At 44.4% G+C, this 23302-nt stretch overlaps 1 pseudogene across 1 annotated transcript in view; it reads right to left on the bottom strand.

The window, feature by feature from the left end:
- The window catches only part of LOC143475508 (macrophage mannose receptor 1-like), a 41257-nt pseudogene that overhangs the window by 16474 nt on the left and 1481 nt on the right, over positions 1-23302 (bottom strand). The window contains exons 2-22 of the transcript XR_013121034.1: positions 22470-22874; positions 21614-21787; positions 20485-20640; positions 18378-18491; positions 18071-18211; positions 17535-17717; positions 17076-17233; positions 16783-16896; positions 15967-16082; positions 14333-14481; positions 13777-13973; positions 13481-13596; positions 13124-13205; positions 10473-10617; positions 9305-9343; positions 8846-9012; positions 8685-8749; positions 8482-8582; positions 8250-8389; positions 5650-5758; positions 5164-5336 (exon numbers count right to left, since the gene is read on the bottom strand). The product of XR_013121034.1 is annotated as a macrophage mannose receptor 1-like (transcript). The remainder of the gene's footprint in view (positions 1-5163; positions 5337-5649; positions 5759-8249; positions 8390-8481; positions 8583-8684; positions 8750-8845; positions 9013-9304; positions 9344-10472; positions 10618-13123; positions 13206-13480; positions 13597-13776; positions 13974-14332; positions 14482-15966; positions 16083-16782; positions 16897-17075; positions 17234-17534; positions 17718-18070; positions 18212-18377; positions 18492-20484; positions 20641-21613; positions 21788-22469; positions 22875-23302) is intronic.

Below are 23302 nucleotides of genomic sequence, written 5' to 3' on the forward strand. Positions count from 1 at the left end.
GGCGTATGCCGCCAAAAAGGGGCTGGCCTCGAGATCCAGGGCACCACTGGTCCCTATGTGTTCGGGTCGCCGTTGATGTCATGGGTCCGTTCCCGGTTACAGCGGCGGGCAACAGATACATCCTCGTGGCCATGGACTATTTTACGAAGTGGCCCGAGGCGTACGCCGTGCCGGACCAGAGCGTGACCACGACCGCGTCCGTGCTAGTCAACAAATTCTTTTGTCGTTTCGGTGTCTCGGAAACACTGCACAGCGACCAGGGGCGAAATTTCAAATCCGAGGTCATGGGGGAAGTGTGCAGGCTTCTGGGAATAAATAAGACCAGGACCACACCTCTACACCCACAGGGAGACAGCTTAGTGGAGCGGTTTAACCGCACGCTGGCGAGCAAACACCAGAGGGACTGGGACGTGCGGTTGCCCGTGGTACTGCTCATGTGCCGTTCGGTGGTGCAGGAGTCCACCGGGTTCACCCCCGCGTGCCTTATGTTTATGTTTGGCAGGGAGCTCCGCACGCCGGTGGACCTCGCGTTTGGGGCGCCCCTGGGCATGGGCCCACCGTGTGAGCCCGGTCCAGCGTTTGTGAGGGACCTCCTAGGGAGGCTGCACAATGCACATAGGGCTGCAAGGGACGCCCAGGGGGCTGCGAGCCTGAAACAGAAAAGGGTTTACGATACGCAGTGTACAGGAGGTCCGCTGGCTCAGGACCAACAGGTGTGGCTATTTAACCCTAAGCGGTCAAGGGGCCTCTGCCCGAAACTACAGTCGAGTTGGATGGGGCCATGTTCGGTGGTGGAGCGGCTCAGCGAGGTTGTATACAGGGTTAGGTGGGGCAGGAAACATGTCGTCGTGCACAGGGATAGGCTGACTCCAGAGTCTATAAGTTACGAATAATTCATTTAATGTGTGAGTTCATGTACAGTTGTTTGGGGGTTTCAGTTGTGGAGATGTGGGGAGCATTTTGGGGATGTGTATGTGTTTGTTCTGGGGGGGCACCCTCACTGAGGTGGGTGCAGCTGAGTGGGGTAACTGCTATTGGGGCCAGTCCGGGAAGCAGAAAAAGGGATGAGTCTTTAAATAAACAGCGTTCTCTTGTTAAAATGAGCTCGAGTGAGACTCCTTTCCTGGCCAACGCGACAATACTTAAGAATCCTGAAACAATTAAAATCACTGTTGGAGTTTGTCATATCTTCCTGATATAACGTGAGGCTTTAAGCAGGATACCAGGTGGAGAGCATCTTTGTAGTTTCTTTTTTTATTGATGAAACCACATGTAGTCAAACACAGCAATGGCACAAAGGCAAACAAAGACTGGCAAAGAATGCCCACAACACGCATACTTAAATACACATAACAGTAAAAAGATACGAGATAGGTGCACCAAATATCCTGAATGACACAGATGAACACACACGCGCACGCACACACACACCACAAGACACTCACCACAAGACACACATGGAAAAGGACCTGGATATATAGATGCACATAGACACGCCCAGAGGGAGGCATCAGGGGCTGTACCATGACACCTGAATAAAATATAATACAAAGTTGTATAAAATTATTTTATAAAATAGAAAACTATATTTAACTTAAAATAAGCATCTTAAATAAATGAATAAGACTCTTAAGCATCATTGAACAGTCACTATATATATATATATAGTTAAGGTCAAAATTATTAGCCCCCTTATGAAATCATATAAAACCCTTATCCTTCCAATGTCATGGGCCATAACCTTGAGTCTTTATAGTTTCTGTGTGCCCACAAGAACAAAGACAACATCTGCATAAATTCAAATAAAAAAAAATTATTGGTTTGCTTCACTGAAACAAGAAAAAAGCAAAAAATGCAGTGGTCAAAATTATTAGCCCCTGACAACTAATAGTCAATAGTGTAGACTTTGTGATTCAAAACTGACAACAATCTTTTCTGGTAATTTCTAACCAAGTTGGCACATGTCTCCTGAGGGATTTTAGCCCATTCTTCCTGGCAATTTGTTCAAGATCATGCAAATTGCTTGGTCTCCGAGCATGGACCCGAACCTTGAGCTCCCTCCACAGATTCTCAATTGGATTGAGATCAGGGCTCTGAGAACGTTGATTTTGTTGTCTTTCAAAAAGGTTTTGACCAACTTCGATGTGTGCTTTGGGTCATTGTCTTGTTGGAAGACCCGGCGACGACCTAACCCTAGACTGGCAGCAGATGACCTGATGTTGTTCTTCAAAATTTCCACAAAATCCTCTTTTTTTATGGTCCCATGCACCCAAACAAGTTTTCCTGTCCCTGAAGCACCAAAACAGCCCCATAGCATTATGCTTCCACCAGCATGTTTCACTGTGGGGACAGTATTTTTAGGGTTGAAGGCCTCGCCCTTCCTACGCCAAACAAAAGCAGCATCCATATGCCCAAACAGCTCAAGTTTGGTTTCATCAGACCAAAGGACAGACTTCCAAAACTCACCCTTGTGTTTCAGATTGTCTCTGGCAAAGTTCAGTCTGGCTTTGATGTGCCGCTGTGAGAGCAATGGGGTTTTTCTTGGACGATGAGCACAAAGTCCACCACGATGAAGAGCCCTCACAACAGTCTTGCGTGAAACATCAAGTCCAGAAGAAGCAAGTTCAGCAACAATCATTTTTGCAGAGGTCCGGGGATTCTTGTTGACATCTCTGATTATTTTTCGCTGCAAAGTATTAGAAATCTTGCGTTTTCGACCACGGCCATGTTTATTTTTAACAGACTTTGTTTCTTTGTGCTTTGCGATGATGCAACGCACAGCTGTTCTAGAAACCAAGAAACGCTTGGAAATGGCAGTATATCTTTCCCCCTGAAAATGAAGGTCCACTATCTTCTGTCTGAGGTCCAGACTGATTTCTCTTCTTTTTGGCATGATGATATTGCTTCCTACAACAATTATAGAGCAACCCTAGAGTATCCCTTTCATTCAAGCAGTCAAGTAATACTAACTCTGCTTCTTGGAGTCACTTAAATAAGGTTCAGTGCTAATTGATTGCTCAGGTGTGTTTTCAAACCTAATTTATTGGTCAGGTGTGGTTTGAAACCCAGTTAATTGGCTTTGAAAACACAAAATCACATGGGGGCTAATACTTTTGACCATCTCAGTTTTCACCAATTTGTTTCATAAAGAAATATTTAATATTTATTTTACATTCCAAAGTGGACCAAAATAGGCCTATATCATGGATTAATAATTTACTATATGAAATTTATGTATATTGCAAAGAATTGCCAGTATTTTAGGGGAACAGTTAAAAGTTCCTAGGGGGCTAATAATTTTGACCTTAACTGTATATATATATATATATATGTATATATATATATATATATATATATATATATATATATGAAAGCTGTCATGGTCAGGCAGTTTAATAAGCATTTTATTTGTACTGGGTCTACATTTGACAGCTTGTAAATACATCTGTCAAATATAATGCCACTACTTCAATTGATGAAAATCTGAATCCTTTTCTTTCAATTTTAAAGCTCTTTCAGTTGATTTTACTAATCAAGACACCACAGAGCACACACATGCACATACTACACTAATATAAAGGCAAGGAAATTGGACCATTAATCAAATCACATCATCCACTCTCCTGGATGCCTTCAGTAAAGTAGCGGCTGAATGGAAAACCTCTGGAAGAAGTAAAAGTCTTCACCCACCTGGGAAGTGTGGTGGACAAACGAGCGACCGATGTAATGTGGATGTCAAAACAGATGTCAAAAATATGTTTAGAGCTCCAAGACCATTGGTTATTCTACCAAGATTTGTCTCTTCTGTATGATGTAACGACCAGTGATGGCTAAGTTACCTTGAAAAAGTAATCTGATTACTGATTACTCCTTTTAAAAGTAACTTAGTTACGTTACTGATTACTTGATTTTAAAAGTAACTACATTAGATTACAAGTTACTTTAGTAGTTACATTCAGCAGCAAAATAAATTTTTCCAATACTCACTTTATTGGAAGTGCATTTTTAACAGTAACAATGTACTGAAGCAGGTTCGGTAACCGAGGCAGAAACTGCTTAATCCAAAAATCCCGATGAGGGAAACTTTATTGATAACGTAAACCTGGCGCGTGCAGGCCCCGCCCCACCCCCCCACCCCCCCCCCCCCCAGTGTCACTTAAAGGGCAAGACTCGCCGTGAGGAGTAGTAATCGCTACAGTATCTCCTGACATTACGTTTGTGTAGCTGCGCGGTATTTTTTGTAAATTTATTTGTAAACGTAATACAAGCGAACTGTTCAGTCAGACAGCTTGTGAAACGAAATACCATTACAATTTCAGGCATTTTAAAGTAGGCGACGTTAATCAAAATTCCAGCACTTTTCAAACGTGGAACACAGTGCAACATTAAAATTCTTCAGGTAAATGTTCCTTCCCCTGTTTTTGAGGGGTATTTCTTTATACTACCACATATCGATACGGGAGGACACTGCACAGAATGACTTGTAAAACGCGCTCGCGCTCTCACAGGGTCGCGCGCAGCGTGCGAGTCGAGCGCTACGGTCAGACGCAAAAGTAGAACTGAGCCAAGAAGAAAGCAAAAATATATATTTTTACTAGGGAAAATAAAAATAGTAACGCAGTTATTTGGATAAGTAACTTTAATCTGATTACTGGACTGGAAATAGTAGCGCGTTATATTACTCGTTACCGCAAAAAGTGGTAAGATTAGAGTAACGCGTTACTAAGTAACGCGTTACTGACATCACTGGTAACGACATGGATGATCACAAAGGCCACACTGAAGAAGATCTAGACATTTGCAAACCAGTTTGTGCGACAAATCCTCAAAATGCACTGGCCAGAAATTGTTAGCAATGCTGAAGTGTGGCAGAGGTCTCTGGAAGAAGAAATCCTGCTGAGATTATAGGAACAGCTGGGTCAAACCTGATGAAAACCAGGTGCTGACTATGCAGTCACAGACATGGAGCCATGAGGGCGTGAGAAAGCAGTGAAGGCTGAGGAGCACCTGGACACATGGCCTTGATGCTGGTGCCAAGTTTACTGGACTCGCTTGGAAGCACTGGAGGATTATTATTAATGGAATAAGCGAAAGGCTTAGATACACAGACCATAAATGTGAATGTTTAGAACTATGAGTTTATAATAAGTAAAAGATACTTGCATTTATTCCATATGGTCTGCGTTCATATGGGACTGACACTGGGTAATTTTTGGCCCAGTTGGTGAACCGGACAGTTTTGCCATCTGTCCAGAGGAACTGCATCTCTGAGTTGATGTCATTCAATCCAATCCACACATCATCATGTGTATTGAGCATCAAGGTAGTGAGGAATGCTGAGAAGATAAATTTAAACCTTAAGTAAAACCCATCAGACTTTTCTTAAGATGTGACCAGTAAAGATTTGAGAAATAAATGTAAATTCCCTAAAGCTTTAAATTACATTTTAATATTTAAAAAAATAATTCACGGAATCTTCCAAGGATAGTTGGACAACTAAAGCATTAGGAGCGCGGAAAGAAGCAGGATGCTGAGAGATTGTTGTCTTTAACTTTTGTTTTATTTGATGAATGGAGAACATGTAACACTAAGTGATGGGATGAGTTGAGCGACTGACAATCAACACACAACAAACACAAAGTAGTTTACCTTGTTCTGTGTGGGTCCCAATGGTAACCAAGTTCCCTCCTAGATCGATGCAGTATTGCCGAGCATCATGCCATTTTTTCTCATCACCTTTCCCTAAAAATTTATAACACTAGAAAAAAAAAATATTGTTTTGTCAAATTGTGTTGTCATATATTCATAAAAAGTGAGGTTATTTTTTTGTTTAGGTTATTATATATATATATATATATATATATATATATATATATATATATATATATATATATATATTAGAGTTTTACAAAACAATAGATCTTGTTATTGGGAATTGTCACGTTGAGGACCCCGGCCCCTCCCTTTTGGGCGTGTGTTTACGTAGTCTACGTGCATCGTCTGCGTCTGTGGATATTTCGTGGTGATGGCTATGTCATGTGATAATCCGTCTCACCTGTGAATCGTCTCGTAATCACCTGGGGTTAATGTGGTTTGTCTATTTAATGTGCGCTCGCGCAGTGTCCTGTGCTCGTCGTTGTCTAAGTCTACACGTTGTGTGTTTATACTGTGTTGCCCGTGCGCTATTGCGCAACCTCTAATTGTGATTAAAGTGACGTTTGCCACTAAAGAACGGATTCTGTGTCTCATCCGTCTACCGCCGCCCAGCGTCACAGAACGACGAGCCGTCTGAGACACCAAGTGAAAGATGCCGGGCTATAAAGCAAAGCCAAAAAAGGGGAAGAAACCCAGCAAGCGGCATCACCGCTCTTCTCCCTCTCCATCTCGGGAGCGGTCGCCCCTGCGGGTGGGCATGCTCGAGCTGGAGGAGGACACCCCCGGTCAGGAGGAAGGCTCCTCTCCGCGCCAGGAGGCTGTGCCTACGCAGGAGCAGCTGGAGCAGGATCCTGTCTGCGCTTTCCAGCTGGCCGCGGCACGGAGGACGCAGTACCCCGAGTTGGCAGAGGAGCTCCGCGAGGGGGCGGTGCGGATTTGGCGTGAGCGCCAACGACGCCTTTCTCCAGCACGCGCCCTCTCGCCCCTGAGGATGGACTCATGCGTCTACGGGGCGGTCGAGTCCACCCCGGAGAGCGAGTTCGGGGAGGAGGACTCCGAGGAGGAGCAGGAGGGAGAGGACTACCCCCCTTCTATAGGCGACGCCTCCACCGTGGACTACGGTGGAGAGGAGGAGGAAGAGGAATACCCTCCGTCAGAGGACTCCGCCTCCACCGTGGACTACGGTGGAGGGGACGGAGAGGAATACCCTCCGTCAGGGGACTCCGCCTCCACCGTGGACTACGGTGGAAGGGACGGAGAGGAATACCCTCCGTCAGAGGACTCCGCCTCCACCGTGGACTACGGTGGAGGGGACGGAGAGGAATACCCTCCGTCAGAGGACTCCGCCTCCACCGTGGACTACGGTAGGGAAGAGGCGGAGTCGGAGGAGGAATCGGAGGAAGAGGATTACCTCCCTCCGCCCGTGTGCCCCTCTCGCACCGCAGAGAAGGGTGAGGAGGAGGAGGGCTCCTACAATACGGAGGAAGAAGAGAGCCCTCCCCCCTCAGAGAGGTCTGCGGAGACCGTAAGAGGGAAGCGGACGCCCTCTTCCGCTCGCTCCAGAGACAGTGCTATGGACTGCTCTCGGGGTGGCAGCCCGGAGCAGCCCATGGAGTGGAGCCAGGGAGAGGAAGAAGAGGAAGAGATGGAGACCGAAGGGGACCACTCACACAGCCCGTTCGGTCAGTCCGTCAGCCGCGACGCACCAGGCGCGTACGCAAGCCCCGGCGCTCCTGGCACGTCAGCCCGCCGCGCTGCCCCTGGCACGTCCGCCCGCCGCGCTGCCCCTGGCACGTCCGCCCGCCGCGCTGCACCTGGCGGAGAGTCCGCAGCAAAGGCAGGAGGAGCACCGCCTACCGCAGCGCCTGCAGCACCAGCAGCTCCGGACCTCTCTCCCCTGCTCGCTCTCCTCCTGGCGCGAAGCCTGGCGCCCATGTCGTGTGTGTGTGTTCCCGTGTTTGTCAGTCTTCCCCTTTGTGTACCAAACCCGTTTTTCCCTCTTGTGCCACTGTGTGTGAGCGTGCCTGTTTGTGTGTTTGTGAACGTTCCGTTTAATGTGTCTTCCGTCTTTTCCCCCGTCTTCCCAGGGAGGGTGTTCTAGGCGGTCCGTGGCGGACGCTTCACCAAGGGCAGTCACCTCCCAGACGCAGGACGGAGCGCGTCGGATCCGCCCATCGTCGTGGGTTCGGGGCACTCGGTCCTGTTGGCACCCCGGGACGGGTAGTGCCCTTGGAGGGGGCGTCTGTCACGTTGAGGACCCCGGCCCCTCCCTTTTGGGCGTGTGTTTACGTAGTCTACGTGCATCGTCTGCGTCTGTGGATATTTCGTGGTGATGGCTATGTCATGTGATAATCCGTCTCACCTGTGAATCGTCTCGTAATCACCTGGGGTTAATGTGGTTTGTCTATTTAATGTGCGCTCGCGCAGTGTCCTGTGCTCGTCGTTGTCTAAGTCTACACGTTGTGTGTTTATACTGTGTTGCCCGTGCGCTATTGCGCAACCTCTAATTGTGATTAAAGTGACGTTTGCCACTAAAGAACGGATTCTGTGTCTCATCCGTCTACCGCCGCCCAGCGTCACAGGAATTCACTTACTTTTCCCTGGAAAGAGATCCATTCAGGAGCACAACCTCCTGTTGGGGCAGTTTCAGGTGCCATTGTGTTGGGGACAAAATTAATGCTTCTTTTACAGATTGAGGGTAATGCTACTCCACAGTTAATATCGTTCCAGAAGCCTGATTGATAGAGATGTTTTGATGTATCATAAACCTTACATGGCAACATCTGGCATTATCAAACAGAAACAATGTAGAAGAATTTATCTCACCCATACGCGTGTCTATGACTACACAGTTCTCATCATTGTTGGCAAAGTTTGGTTCATTTTCATTCCATGCCGTATAGACCACTGGGGACCCATCTAACCAACTAGAAGGAAACATGAAGGATTTTAACCAGACGGAGAACATTTCACATTTCAGGTTCAGTTTTCAGAACCTTCTTTTTTTGTTATTACTTATGTAATGTTACCTAAATGATTTATCCAGTGCAACTGTCATTCCTATGTAGTACATACTGTCTGAGGTCCTTGAAATCTGCAAGAAGGAATTTGATAAACACTATGAATGCATTGCCCTTTCCTACTGCAGAGGAGATATTTAGAATCAAATAATTCAGTCTGGATCATTTACCTGCTTCCAAATAAACGTCCTCTCAGTTTGACCAGTTATAGCAATGAGTTCAGAATGATTGTTCTTGCAAAAGTCACGAGCATCTTCCATAGATAGGGCATTTTTATTGATGAAGTACTGATAACCACTGAACTCAATCCAGCCATCAGCAGTTATATTAAACTCCCCTGTGGAGTGGAAAGGATATAGGCACACTCGAACACAGAACACTACATTTACTAAAAATACATTTAGTGAATGACCTCAGAAGATTTGAAATTCATATAATAACTATAGTATAATAAGTACATGCTGATAGAGTACTTTTACGATGTCACAGAGCACCAAGATAATGAAGCATTTGTGGTTGAGGTGGTGGTGGTATGGGGGCCCCAAGTGAATTTTTGCTTATGACCCCATAAAAGCTTGGACCAGCCTTGAAAGATGTGCAAAATGCACAGTGAAAAATAAAATTATTACCTTGGGGGCCACTTGTAGGAGGTTGTTTGGGAGTTGTACCTGTGGCACAATGGTGTAGCCAGAAATAAATGTAGAGGAAAAAAAAAAAATTTATTAAAAATATTTTGTTAACAAATCTTGCAGCAGTAAAACATTAATGTGCCTAGGAAAAATGTAAGCAGAGGTGGGTAGTAAGACATTATTGATTGCTTGTGTTTTAAACAAATTGTATTGGAGAACTAATTGGGGGAGAGCAATGAAATTAGGTCAAACAAGAACAGAACCAAAACAATGGAACACATGGCTAGATGTTGATGCCAGAGAATGGGAAAACCATTCCATTGGTTTTGTCTCATTTGTCACATGTGAAGAAGTAGCTGTTTTAATATTTTTGTGACCAAAATTTCATTGCTAATGCACCTAGGTCACTATACCTTTTAAACAGACAAAAATACATGGCCCTAGTTAATCCTGTTTATCACCATCAATATTACCACCAGCAATTAATAAAATATAAACACACAATAATGGACATACTGATTTGATGTCTTGAGCTATGACCTTTTATAAACTGTAGCTCACTGCAGTTTAACAGTTTAACGTTACATGAGCAATATCAGCTTCACTGTATGTATGTATTGTAATTCCCTCATTCTTTGGCACAATTAAAACATTTATATAATTTGGGGGGCTCAGACCCAAAATTACATCATCCCCACTATTTCCGGCTCTGCCCTTGTTTCAAGACATCAGGCTGTCAAAACTACAGTTATGGTCCTGTGGTAGGGAACTGTTCTTGTGATCAGAGGGTCATGGATTTGATTCCCAGGCCTGAGGCCATGACTGAGGTGCCTTTGAGCAAGGCACCTAACCCCAACTGCTTCCCATCTGCCAGGCTTGGGCTGCCCCCCGCTCTGGGCAGATGTGCACCACAGCCCCCTAGTAATCACTAGTGTGTGTTCTGCACAGATGGATAAATGCGGAGGACAGATTTCGATTGGGGTGAAAATCACAATTGACAAATATGTTTTAAAACAAAAAAATTTGTTTTACTAGAACTATACAATTTCGAGAAGCATCACAAACTAGTCTCGGCCTCCCTGACTCCGTGGGTGATAAAGCGCATGACACCGGTTTACAGTGCCATGTCAACATTAATGTGTCTTTATTTGTTTAGTGGGACACCTACCCAATCGTATCTGGCAAATCCAGTCATTGTAGGCATCACATTCCCTATCATTCCATTTGTTTACATATTGAAAGTAAGCTTCCACACAATGCTCGATGTTATTGTAATTGTTGGGTTCGTCATAGTTCCAGTTGTCAAAGTCTGACTAGCATGCAGAAACACATAAAATGGAGAAGTCAATACAGAATCACAGAAAAAGACAACTTTGGTACATTAACTCAAACAGAACTATATTTGCAACCCGCTACACCATCTGCCAAAGTAAACCCAATCTCCAGCATTACGTACATTTACATTTGGCAGAGACTCTTATCTAAAGCAACCCCCATCTAAAGTAATCCTCTATGAAAAATCCTCAAACTCTTAGACACAGCCCAAGCCACAGATCTTTTATCATTCACTAAAATGTATTCATGTCATCAATTAGTAAGTGTACTGTCACGGTGAGGCGGCCCCCTACCGGCCGCCTCCGTCCACAGCGGCTGTTGTTGTTGTTGTTTGGTGACGTCATGTGCGTCCTTCAGGTGGGCGGAGCCCGTGATCCGTCTCACCTGAGGGTCGTTTGTTTGCCTATATATGTCTTGTCTTTGTACCAGTTGACCGCTGGTCATTATATCCTTAATTTGGAGATAGTGCACGGGTTTTAGGTTTGCACACTTTCTATTAAACCATCATTTTTCCCTGAGACTTGGCGTGATCGCTTCCTTTTCGTTGCTCACCCCCGCCCGTCACAGAATGACCAGCCACCCTTCGGAAGCCGCCGAGTCTCTTTTACTTTCTCCTTCGTTCGTGGTCATGTCTCATGGTGTTTGTCTGCGTGGTGTTTTGTGAAGAGTTCCGCCGTGCTTTTGTGTTGTGTGTGCACGGCGAGGACCAGGGCTGTCTGCTCTGGGAAAAACTCTTCGTGTTTGTTGTCTGTTTGTTTGAAGAGCTCCGCCGTGCCCGTGTTGTGTGTGTGGCACGGCGAGGACCAGGGCAGTCTCCCTGGGTATGCTCTTCATCTTGTGTGGTGTCTGTGTACGTATGAATGGTAACGTTGGTCAGTGTGCGTCGCTCGTTTGTGTTGAATGTTTCATGTGTGACGTGGGTACTGCTCATCACCGTCGCCTCGCTCCCCCGTCGTCTTGTGTTTAATGTGGGGGAGCGACTGCGAACCCGAGCGGCGCGTCAGTGTCTACCGAGCGTGCACGTATGGATCCCGTTCCGTTCGTTGTTTGTGCACAGTTTTGTTTGTCTAGTATTTGCGTGTGTGTTTTGTCCTAGCGTGTTGTCAACTGTTACATGTAATTCCACGCATGCTCCTCCCCTTAAATGTGTGTTTGGGGGGGGACCGGCTGTGGTCCCGTGCCATGGGGTGTGGCACGGAGGGCGTCTCTCCCGAGGGAGGCCCTGAATAGGGTAGGGCGCGTTTGTGTTTCGTATTTGTATATATGTATGTGTGTGGTGTGTGTGTGTGTGTGTGAGGTTGTGTTCTTTGTGCAGGTGCTTCTCCTTGGCAGTGTTCCTGGACCTTGTGGGGGTCTCCACCTGGCAGGAGCCCCCTTGTGTTGTGGGGTGACCGGAGCCCGGTCGTGAAGAGCCCCTCCCTAGAGGGCTGGGGCCCCCGGATGTTTGGGGACCATGGGGCTCCGGTCTGAAAAGCTCCTGCTGGGGATGGAGATCCTCCCTCCTGCCCGGGGTGACCAGGAGGCCCTTGGGGCTGCTCCCTAGCCCGCGTCGGGGGTGCTCTGGGCCTCGGTCTCTGGCGCTCCTGGGTTGGGTGGAGGAGTCCACCTTGAGATGAGAGGCCCCGGGAGGGGTTGGCTCCCCAGGAGGCTGGGGTGACCCCTAGCAGAAGGCAGGGGTCAGCTCTGGGAGGAGGTAGGTCCAGGAGGTGAAGTAGCCACGCCTTGGAGAGGTAGCCTGCACACCCACACACACACGAGGGACGAGAGAGGAGCCGTAGCCCCTCGTCCTCACACCCATGGGGCTTACCAGCTGAATGCCGGTTAGGGCGTGAGGGCCCTGTGACCGACCGGGGCGTGGTTTTGTGTTGTTAACGGTGAGCTGTGTAATGTTTTGTGTTTTATGTTTCAGCTCCCGGACGGCAGGAGGTGTGTTCCTGCCTGTCTCTGCCTTCCTGCCCCTTCATGTTTTGTGTGCAGCCGCTGTGTGCCACACACCCAGTGGAGGGGAGTGCGGCTTGGTGGGGGGGTCTGTCACGGTGAGGCGGCCCCCTACCGGCCGCCTCCGTCCACAGCGGCTGTTGTTGTTGTTGTTTGGTGACGTCATGTGCGTCCTTCAGGTGGGCGGAGCCCGTGATCCGTCTCACCTGAGGGTCGTTTGTTTGCCTATATATGTCTTGTCTTTGTACCAGTTGACCGCTGGTCATTATATCCTTAATTTGGAGATAGTGCACGGGTTTTAGGTTTGCACACTTTCTATTAAACCATCATTTTTCCCTGAGACTTGGCGTGATCGCTTCCTTTTCGTTGCTCACCCCCGCCCGTCACATGTACAGTTTCTATAACCATATGCATATAGTTTTGTTGTTATAGTTGTAAAGATTTTCAGATGGTGTCTAATTACCCACGCAAATAAAAAAACAAACCAAAGTAACAATTCTAAAATAAGACAATGAATACAATAAAATAAGTGTCATTCGGACTTACTGGCGTTCCATCTGTCCACACAAAGCCAGAATTAGCATCCAGAGAGGAAAGCCCAATCCAAGCTGTGACACCCCAGGTACCCCTATAACATGTAAAGGACAGCAAAATATTTATTTCAAGGAATTGCTTTAAATAAGAGTACTTAGCAATCAGTAATAACTTTTCTATTTTCTACCTGTTAATACCTGTAAAACTATTTCTACTGACATAACTTACACACAATATCATTACACATAGAAATAATACCTAATTTAGACGCAAATTTAAACCCTGGCGGTCTTGTAGAGGTACCGAGGCATACAAATATAGTTCTATGTAATTCCACAAAATTTTACAATATTTTGAATACAAACATACGGAACAGTGTTTCTTTCACTTAGAGAGTGGAAGCTGGCAAGATCACCACCAATGGCTCTGCAGAAATCACGAGCTTCAAACCACGTTTTCATGTTGTCAGCTGAATTTGTATATAACTGAAGAGAGAATAGGTTCTTATGTGAGTATGTGCATCAGTTCATCATATTACTTTGAATCAATTTGCTTATTATCACTTTAACTATGCTGCCATAACTAAGTGCACATATGTGGTCATATTCCAAGCTTGTGTGTGTGTATATGTCTTTGTTGGGGACTGGGGTGAGAAAGAACTGTACCCGAATGCAATTAGCAGGATCTTTTTTTATCCAGTCAGAGGGGCAACTAAGAGGTTGTGTTGTAGATGGCTCTTTAGTAGTAGTAATGCCTTCAGCTATTTTTTTACAGATGTACTTCTGCTTGTGATCACAGGAAATTACATCCCATAATCCTGCTGAGGTCCCAGTTCGCATGGCAACACAACCCTGCTGCTTACCTTAGTCAGGTAACAACACAAAAGACATTATTAAGAATGCTTAAAAAGCATTAATTGGTATTTCCCATTTTTAACTATAACGGCGTTTGTAGCATTTATTGAAAGGTAAAACTAAACCAAACAAAAGTGCAGTAACAAGAACAAAAGCAGCCAAAGTATCAATGATGGACAATGGTCATGCAAACTTAACAGGCCTAAATAACCAATACCTAATGAAATAATATGCCTATGGTGGTGTGACTATTCATAGACATCACTCACCACTGGAGTGTGGACTAACATAAACATAAGCAAATGATAGACAACATACAAATAGCCTAAACAAAAGCCCATAAACAGTGGACAAACAGTAACAGTACCTGGAGATCCTACATTAAAGTGTGTAAATTTGACTGTTTCCTTAGTTGTCCACTCGAAGTGTTCAGCTTGTTCAGTATTGGACAGACCAATCCAAAAGTATTTCTCGGGTCGTAAACCAACTTGGCTAATAAGAAATGCATTCTCATATCTAATAAAAAACACAAATGCATATTATATATGATTATATGTGATTTAAGAAAGCAGATGAATTATAATTTTTTGCAGTCGCTAAGGCACAAAAACACAATTTTGTAAACCACTAACTCATTAACTTTGTGCACTAAATCTTAAGCACATTCTCTGCCTTACACTTATTTAGCAATAAAAAAAATTGCACACTTTTTGCACTACATTAAAGACTACATAAAGATTTTTACAAATCTTTAGTAATCACAGTCAGAGCCCTATAAAGGCCACACGTTGCATATCTTGTATTGCACAACAATGGAGTCAAATATTGCACAGAGACGATGACGAACAGAATGGGAATGATGAAGAGGAAGAGCAACCATAACAGATGAGATCAGAGCCACTTTGGTTGACAATGTAGTCAACCATGGGTTGAGTTTCCTGGAGGCAAAGGGTCCAGCCTAATATGTTCTGCTACATGGTAGCATCATCTGCACATTTCTATGCCAAACTAATGAAATCACAGAACTGATTGTGAAATCACAGTACCACTGTGTACTACTACTCTAGTACCATATCACTAGTTACAGTAACTTACAGTAAAGTTTGATTTCATGCCGATAAAACATTCACATCATGTTTTTGCAGAACTGCTAGACTACCCTTTGCTGGGGAAGTAAAGACCATCTTCAACATGGTCAGAGCAAACAATAGCATACTTTGACTACTTCAACAACACATCATTAGTGACAACACTGACACAGAATATTGACTATTTTAGGCTTATAACATCACCTTCCTTAACAAAGAGCACAATATACTCATTCTCCATCACTATGGGGATGGACCAGAACAGTCTAGGTGTTTTGTCATGTGGGACAACATACATTTCCACTGGGCTGTTCAAGTACAAAACTGGTTCACTGAACACCAACAATTTGTTGTGCTTCAGCTCCACCATACTCTCAATTCCTCTGTACTATTGAGTTATTTTCAACATGGAGGTATTTGCCAACCCACCATCTCTTCTCCAGGTATATGGAGGAAGCTTGTGGTAACACTGATGGGGCAGCATGACAGGGGTAGATACTCCTGAAGGTACTTCCCCCGCTGTTCGACTGAATTTTGCATTTGTGAATATACATGTATATGTCAGTACTTTGACAGACCTTTACAGCGGACTAAACTTTACAGCAGACACCCCAAACACTCAAAAAACACATAGTTGTAGTGTTTTCCGTTTGTCACGTCAGTGTAGTTGTCAAATAGGAAAGGCTGTTCATCTGAGATTTGTGGTATGTGTATAAATACAATTTTGGCAAGATTTGAAAGAGTTTTGGATTAAGTGTTTGTTTTTTACTAATGTGTGAAGTGTTTTGTCTGTTGTCTGTGTGGCTTTGGCTGCTGAATGTTAAGTTTTGACAAAAAGAGACAGTTTCAGAAATTGGGTCTTAGCAACTGCAAAAAACTTTAATAATAAAAACATTAGTAATGTTTGCATTACCCGTCAGCCACTGACACTAGATCAGCTCCCATCTGATGACATGTTGCTTTCGACCCATTGAAGGTTTTGGCTTCTATAGCAATAATATAACAAAAAGAACTAAATCTGATCCAACCCTGCAAAAACCACAAAAACAGGATTTTGACTTATGACACCTTAATGTAAATAATGTAAATGTGCCATATTTGTCAATTGTGATTTTTTCGAAATCGAAATTTGTCCTCCGCTTTTACCCATCTGTGCAGTTAACACACACACACACACACACACACACACACACACACACACACACACACACACACACACACACTAGTGATTACTAGGGGGCTATTGTGCACACGTGCCCAGAGCGGTGGGCAGCCCTAGCCCGGCCCCCGGGGAGCAGTTGGGGTTAGGTGCCTTGCTCAAGGGCACCTCAGTCATGGCCTCAGGCCTGGGAATCGAACCTACAACCCTCCGGTAACAAGACCAGTTCCCTACCACAGGCCCATGACTGCCCCTTATGAATATGAAATTCTGTATTCGATGAAGGACAGTTGAACGTTAAAAAATATGGTTAGACCCAATTAACTGCAAAAATTACTTTATTTTCAAAAGTTCTTTCAGTTCACCAGGAGGAAATAATGTAATTTTGCACTGCTAATTTTTACACGTAATTTGTGTTCACACTATTCTGATTCAGTAGTTACACGATCAACTTGGTGTGTGTTTTTGTGTGTGTGTGTGTGTGTGTGTGTGTGTGTGTGTGTGTGTGTGTGTGTGCGTGTGTGTGTATGTGTGCGTGATATTAAGGGAGTACAGGAGTGTTTGACTCACAGTGGGACATCCTGGACTGACCAACTCAGGTGATCCTGCAGGTTTGCTGGAAGCTTTCTTCTTACAGATGTAGCCATGCTCATTCTCACACATATGGTCTGACCACTTCCCCTCCTACAGTGTCATAAGAAATAATATCATCAATCACTTCAGGGACACTGAAATATGAAAAAATGTTTCATAGAGAAACAAAAAGCATAACCATTTCAGTGTGTCAGCTTCTCATTTGATCGGTGTATAGTTCATGTGGAGTGACAGGTGACTTGTGTGGTAGATAAATGAGGAGTCTGTACCTTTCCTTTCATGACAACACAGTCCTCCCTGTGGTTCACTGCATGTGAAGGTTCTCCCACCACCCAAATGGCAAAGGTAACATGAGTTCTGTCTGTCCACTCAAACAAGTTTTGAGTCTTCTGATCATTTAGGCCTATCCATAGCTCATCAGTGGGCACTGGAGAACACACAGGCACACACATTCTGGAAATCACAGTAGGAGGGGAAGTGATATTCTACATCCAAATCAGAATAGTGACTGAGCATAGTTGTAGTGTAAACTGATGGTGTCGCTACGTTAGATTGAATGTGTATCTTCAAAGGGCTCAGCACGGAGCCTGTATGTATGAGATTTCCATCAGAAATGTCACAGAAAATCAAATGAAATGTCTGTGTACTTATTTGTGTACATCCTGTGTGTGTGTGTTTGTGTGTGTGTGTGTGTGTGTGTGTGTGTGTGTGTGTGTGTGTACTCTTACAATATCCACACTGTGATATGAGAAAGCTGTGCTCCTCTATGTTGTGAATGCTGGCCAAGTCTGCTCCTTCTTTGTGACAGGCTGCTAGGGCGTCTTTCCACATCATCTTATTACGCTGGAGAGAGTAGCAGTGGCCTGCATACGGCACCCAGCTAACTGGGCAGAAACTGACCTGATCCTTGTCTACCAGGCAGACAAACACACACACACACACACACACACACACACACACACACACACACACACACACACACACACACACATACATAAAGACACCAGTGAGGGGGTGGACTTTCAAGGGTGGCACTGGTATATAAACTGGTATACAGCGAGGAAAATATGTATTTGAACACCCTGTGATTCTCTAAGTTCTCCCACTTAGAAATCATGGAGCATTTTATGAATATACCTGTATGTCTTACCTATTGAAGGTATAATGGCAGTAGAGTTCCCTTAATGAATGTACCTGTATGTCTTACCTGTTGAAGGTATAATGGCAGTAGAGTTCCCTTAATGAATGTACCTGTAAGTCTTACCTGTTGAAGGTATAATGGCAGTAGAGTTCCCTTTGCGGCAGATGTAGCCCAGTTTCCTACTACATGCCATGCTCTCCCATTTGGATGCCTTCCCAGAATTCAGTGCTACACAGTTCAGTCCAGGCTCCAGTGAGGGTTGGCCTGAGGAGTGGGAGAGGGGAGAATTTTAACTGTGGACTTAACATGAAGATGATTGCTTAGTCTGTGTGTGCATGTGTGTGTGTGTGTGTGTGTGTGTGTGTGTGTGTGTGTGTGTGTGTGTGTGTGTGTGTGTGTGTGTGTGTGTGTGGTTGGGGGGGGTGTCTACCTGGAGCCCAGTTCAGATATCTGAAGGGATGACCATTGCTCCATTGCCAGCCACTTTCAAAGTCTAGACAATTTAGTCCAATCCACAGAGCAGAGCCAAGTATGCTGGTCAGACCTGTGAAAATATAGCAAAACCCCTTTACTCATTACCAAATATATAAAAAATATTTTCTTATTTGTGTATGTGATTTTTTAATGATTCTTCACATAATGAAACTGAAAATGTTTTATACTGTTTACTGTATACCCCAACAAAAATGTCAGTGTCTCAATAACTTGTCATGTGCTCTTGAGCATCAATTACAGCTTAACAATGACAAGTCACAAGTCTTGACTTATTGTCTGCTGAGACATGGCATTCCACTCTTCTTGAAGGGTAGCCCTCAGTCATTGATGTACAGAATTATGAGCGTCTAAATGGCTTTCTGTGGGATTCAGGTCTGGAGAAAGTGCAGGCCACTCCATTTGATGTACCCCAGTTTCCACCAGTCGTTCCTTAATGATGTGACTTTGATGAGCTGGAGCATTATTGTCCATGAAGATGAAATTAGACTTGTGTTGTTCATGCAGAAGCACAATGACAGGATAAATTCAAGTAGAATGACTGGTGTTATTCAAGTAGAATTGGCTTGTCATTGTACCTTTCACAAAGTAACTGTAACCATTCACAAAGTAACCCACACTGTAACACCACCAACACCAAAGGCTGGTCTGGAGACAACATTGGCAGAAATCATTTCTGCTCAACGTGAATCAACGTTCATCAGCGAACAGCACTGAGGCCCTGTGATGAGGTCGGGGATCCGACTCATCACGAACTTCAGGTTACCAAGGAGGTTGTAGTGAAGGCGCAGAGACAAGTAATGACAACGTTTTTATATATTATTATGGACTACAATTTGGTATGCGAGTGTATTGATTGTAATGGAGCAAGAGGGCGTGACCCGCACCTGCTAGGGGAGGAGCCTACGACATAAAAGGCGTGCATGTGAACCAGCAGGGAGGGGGGAGCGATATTACTATTGTGTTGCGTCGGGCCTGACGCTATAGGCTTTGTGGTTGTTTGTATAAGAAAATAAAGTGTGTGAAAAGGAAGAAACGGAGTCCTGATCTCTCTGAAACTCTATTCCCAAGTGCCTCCGTACCACTACTGGCTCACTCTACCACAGGCCCATTGGTACCTTGTCTAGTGTAAACGCTCCCTGGCCCATGCAAGACGATGACACCTATGCCTGGTACTGTGGTCAGGTACCCTTGTAGATCATCTAGCACGCAGACCACTCTGAGGTTAACAGTTTCGAATGGTCTGACACGACACTTGGGTGCCTCTTAAACGTGCCGAGAGTTTGTGTGGCGTTCATTATCTGGTTCTGCAGGTAACTGTTCACAATGAAGTGGGCATCAGTGAGTGATGTGGCCAAAGAACGTCCTTTGGAGGTCACAGAAAGAACGTCCTTTGGAGGTCACAGAAAGAACGTCCTTTGGCCACATCCCACACTTTCTATGCCTTCTTGTGACTCTTCCAGTCTCTCTGTATCTCTTTTGCAACCTGTAATGGTTCGAGCTCAGTGGACACTTCCATCAGAGAACATCTTGTTAGAAGCCTCGCAATGGCAAGGTACTGTTGATCAATTGTTAGGTGTCGTCTTGGTCTTATGATGTGAACAGCATGATGAGAAAGACTTTAAGATTTAAATACCAATTCTAATTGAACCAGGAAATTTATTGGTTGATTCATGGATCAAACACCTGTTTGAAACAGCTGTGCAAGTTGTGCAAAAAGTACTGAAACATTGAACATTTCGACACGTGCATTCAAAAGTTTAGAGAATGTCTTTATGAGTGTCTGTGTACCTGAGATCTAGATCTGTTCATGTGTCTGTACCTGAGAAGTAGGACTGTTCATATGTCTGTACCTGAGATATAGGTCTGTTTGAGTGTCTGTGTACCTGCGATGTAGGTCTGTGCGTGTGTCTGTGTACCTGGGATGTAGGTCTGTGTCTGTGTACCTGAGATGTAGGTCTGTGCGTGTGTCTGTGTACCTGAGACGTAGGTCTGTGCGTGTGTCTGTGTACCTGAGATGTAGGTCTGTGCGTGTGTCTGTGTACCTGAGATGTAGGTCTGTTCATGCAGCTCGATGATGCTGAGCAGGTCAGCACCTTGTTGCTGGCAGCTCTTGCGTGCCTGGTGCCAGGTCAGCACTGACTGAGTGTTCCTCTGGTACAGCACACCAGTGACTGGGTCACTGTCCCAACCTGTCAGAGCTATAGACAGAGGGACAAGAAGGGAAACATTCTGCTTGAAATGACCAGATCCTCCCCTACCCTGTTGAAACAACTCACCATCACATGTATTCTGATCATCAGCTCCTGGTTCTCATCTCTGCTTCATTTGTACAGTATTGCCTTCATGCAATGTATACTGAGCATGTTTCTGTTCTAATGGGTTTTCTGCTTAATGGGGTTCTGCTTTGGCCTTCGACTCTCTCTCTCTAGCAACCTTTATGTCTCAGGATGTAAGCAACCTAATAATTTGGATCCACAAATCCCTGTGTACTAACCCCTGTTGCAAAGGTACAACCAAAAGCCTGGGCACATATAAATACAATCATTATATAAGATGACCGCACATGGCCTTGTTTTTCTTGTTCCTTTGTTTGTCCCCTTGAGTTCTGGTATACACAACCCTTGCATGTTACCACGTCCCTTTTATCAGCCTTAATAGTATGTGTATTTAAACCCCAGTGTTTATTGCCTTTTGCTTGGTCATTGTCCCACCAATGCCCAATTCTGCTCATATGTCACTTCTTCTAAACCTGTGTATATTTGTATTTGCTGTTTGTCAACCATTGTTTGTGTTTCACTTTCATTTTTTAATTAAACATCTGTCTGTACTGTGATGGCATACGCATCCCATCCCCCACCCCCATTATTTTATCACCAACCACTGCATAAAGCAATCAAAAAACCTTCACAAACCTCTGCATTACACAAGGAAAATAAACACCAAAGGAAGCAGCTTCATAGTAAATGTGTGTGACAGCAGGTCAGTGTCCAGAGCTTTTCTGACTAAACACAGGAAAGAACTAAGGAACAGGAAAAGTGACCTGGGGTCAGCATTTTCAACATACCACACACTTATAGGGGATTATGTCTCATGTTTTAACAATATGAGGTTTTAAGGGTAACTTATGAAAATGTGGTATGTTTCTTACTCCATACAAATGAGTAGTCTTACATTCAGTGGGGCAGAAACCCCATTTCTCTTCCTTGCTGTAGTCCATCTCTGTGGAGCACCATGGATTCCCATCAGCTCGACCATCCGTGGTGCACTCAGCATACCACTTCTCCATAAACTTGAAAGGGAAATGACACAGGCTTCCAAACGAATTGCCGCCAATGGTATATAGCTCTGCGAAAAACAAGGAGAAAGAAGACGGGATCTGCGATTATAATGTTACATAATCCCCTCTGGCCCGTGGACATTTTTACAAATATATTATCAATTAAACAAAAAACTGGTAAGCGACTGATTCATCAAACAGATTGTTTGCATTTTTTACATACTGCAATATTTTTCAGTTCACTTGAATAAATATATTTTTTGCCATTCTCATTTGAAGTGGTTTTTCTTGTGCTGTATATTGAGGGAGCCCATGCTCAACCTGTCTTGTTCAGATCTGATGGCAGTGCGTAGCCTGCTCGACCTTTTCCATCATACTATAATGAGACCCAACAGGTTCTTCATAATCAGAACAAAGGCTTAGATCCCAGAATGACACCAAACAGTAAAATATGGGCATGGAACATTAGCATCAGGTGTCATTAGGTACACAGACATTAATACGTATAGTGAAGTGCATACACTAATGCATATCATCATATATATTAAGATAAAGCAGAAAAATGCATTTGAAAAAATGAATCTAGTAAATTTTTCCACCTAACATGTTTGTTATAACAGTGTGTGTTGTTCAAAGTTTAAACATTAATTTGTTAAATTTATTCAGTTTGTTCTAGTAAAATTCATATTGCCCCATTGCCCTGTTGTTCAGTGACAGTGTTCAGTGTTGATATTCGTGTGAAGGTTCTACCTTCATATCCATGGGAGCACAAGTTCTCCTTGGTCCCATAGATCTGCCAGTGACTCCATGATTCCGTACCCGTGTGCAGCAGCACATTGGGCTCATGCTGGTTGCCATAGTTGAAGTGCAGAGGCTGCCCCTTCAGACCAAACAGTGTTGTTTCATTCTTGCACTCCCACATCTGTGTGGGGCTGTGGCCATCGCAGGGCACCAGAACTACGCGCACCCAGTCTGTCTGGTTCTCCGTCCCGAGGCACAGCTTGTGTGAGATGCTGATCAGGTGTGATGAGGAGATCCAGCGGAAGCGCTGCAGGTCTGATGTTGGGTCGCAGTCACCAGCCTGCACTGCGTTCCCCTCCGCCACCCGTGCACACTTGTTGTGAGCCTCGTTGTAAATTACAAAAGCACTGCTGTCTGCATGGGGGGGAAGATGGATGATGTTCAAGATCTTGCAGATGTTGGTAGGGTTGTGCAAATGTTCATTTGCTTGCAAAATGAACTAAAATATTTAAAAATTGTTTTAGTCATTCCTGGTACACAAGTCTTGCTTCCTGAAAACTTTTAGGTGATTGTGACAGGTATGTATAGGGTATGCACAAATATAGTTTTTGTTTTACTGCATCACGTAGGAACTCTAAGAAACTGACATTTATATGTTTACCTATTTAATCGCGTTTATGTTCCGCATGAGCCATTAAGTTCAACAAAATTAAAAATGTTTTGCTACTGATTTTCTTTTGTATTCAACTTCTGGTGCATCACGTTGCAGTGTCCAACAGTAGTCAGCAAGCATTGATGGATTCCAGTTGCCCTGGTAATGTTTCTTCATTGTAGCAATGTCC

The sequence above is a fragment of the Brachyhypopomus gauderio genome, chromosome 14 (assembly GCF_052324685.1).
Source record: "Brachyhypopomus gauderio isolate BG-103 chromosome 14, BGAUD_0.2, whole genome shotgun sequence".
NCBI lineage: Eukaryota > Metazoa > Chordata > Actinopteri > Gymnotiformes > Hypopomidae > Brachyhypopomus > Brachyhypopomus gauderio.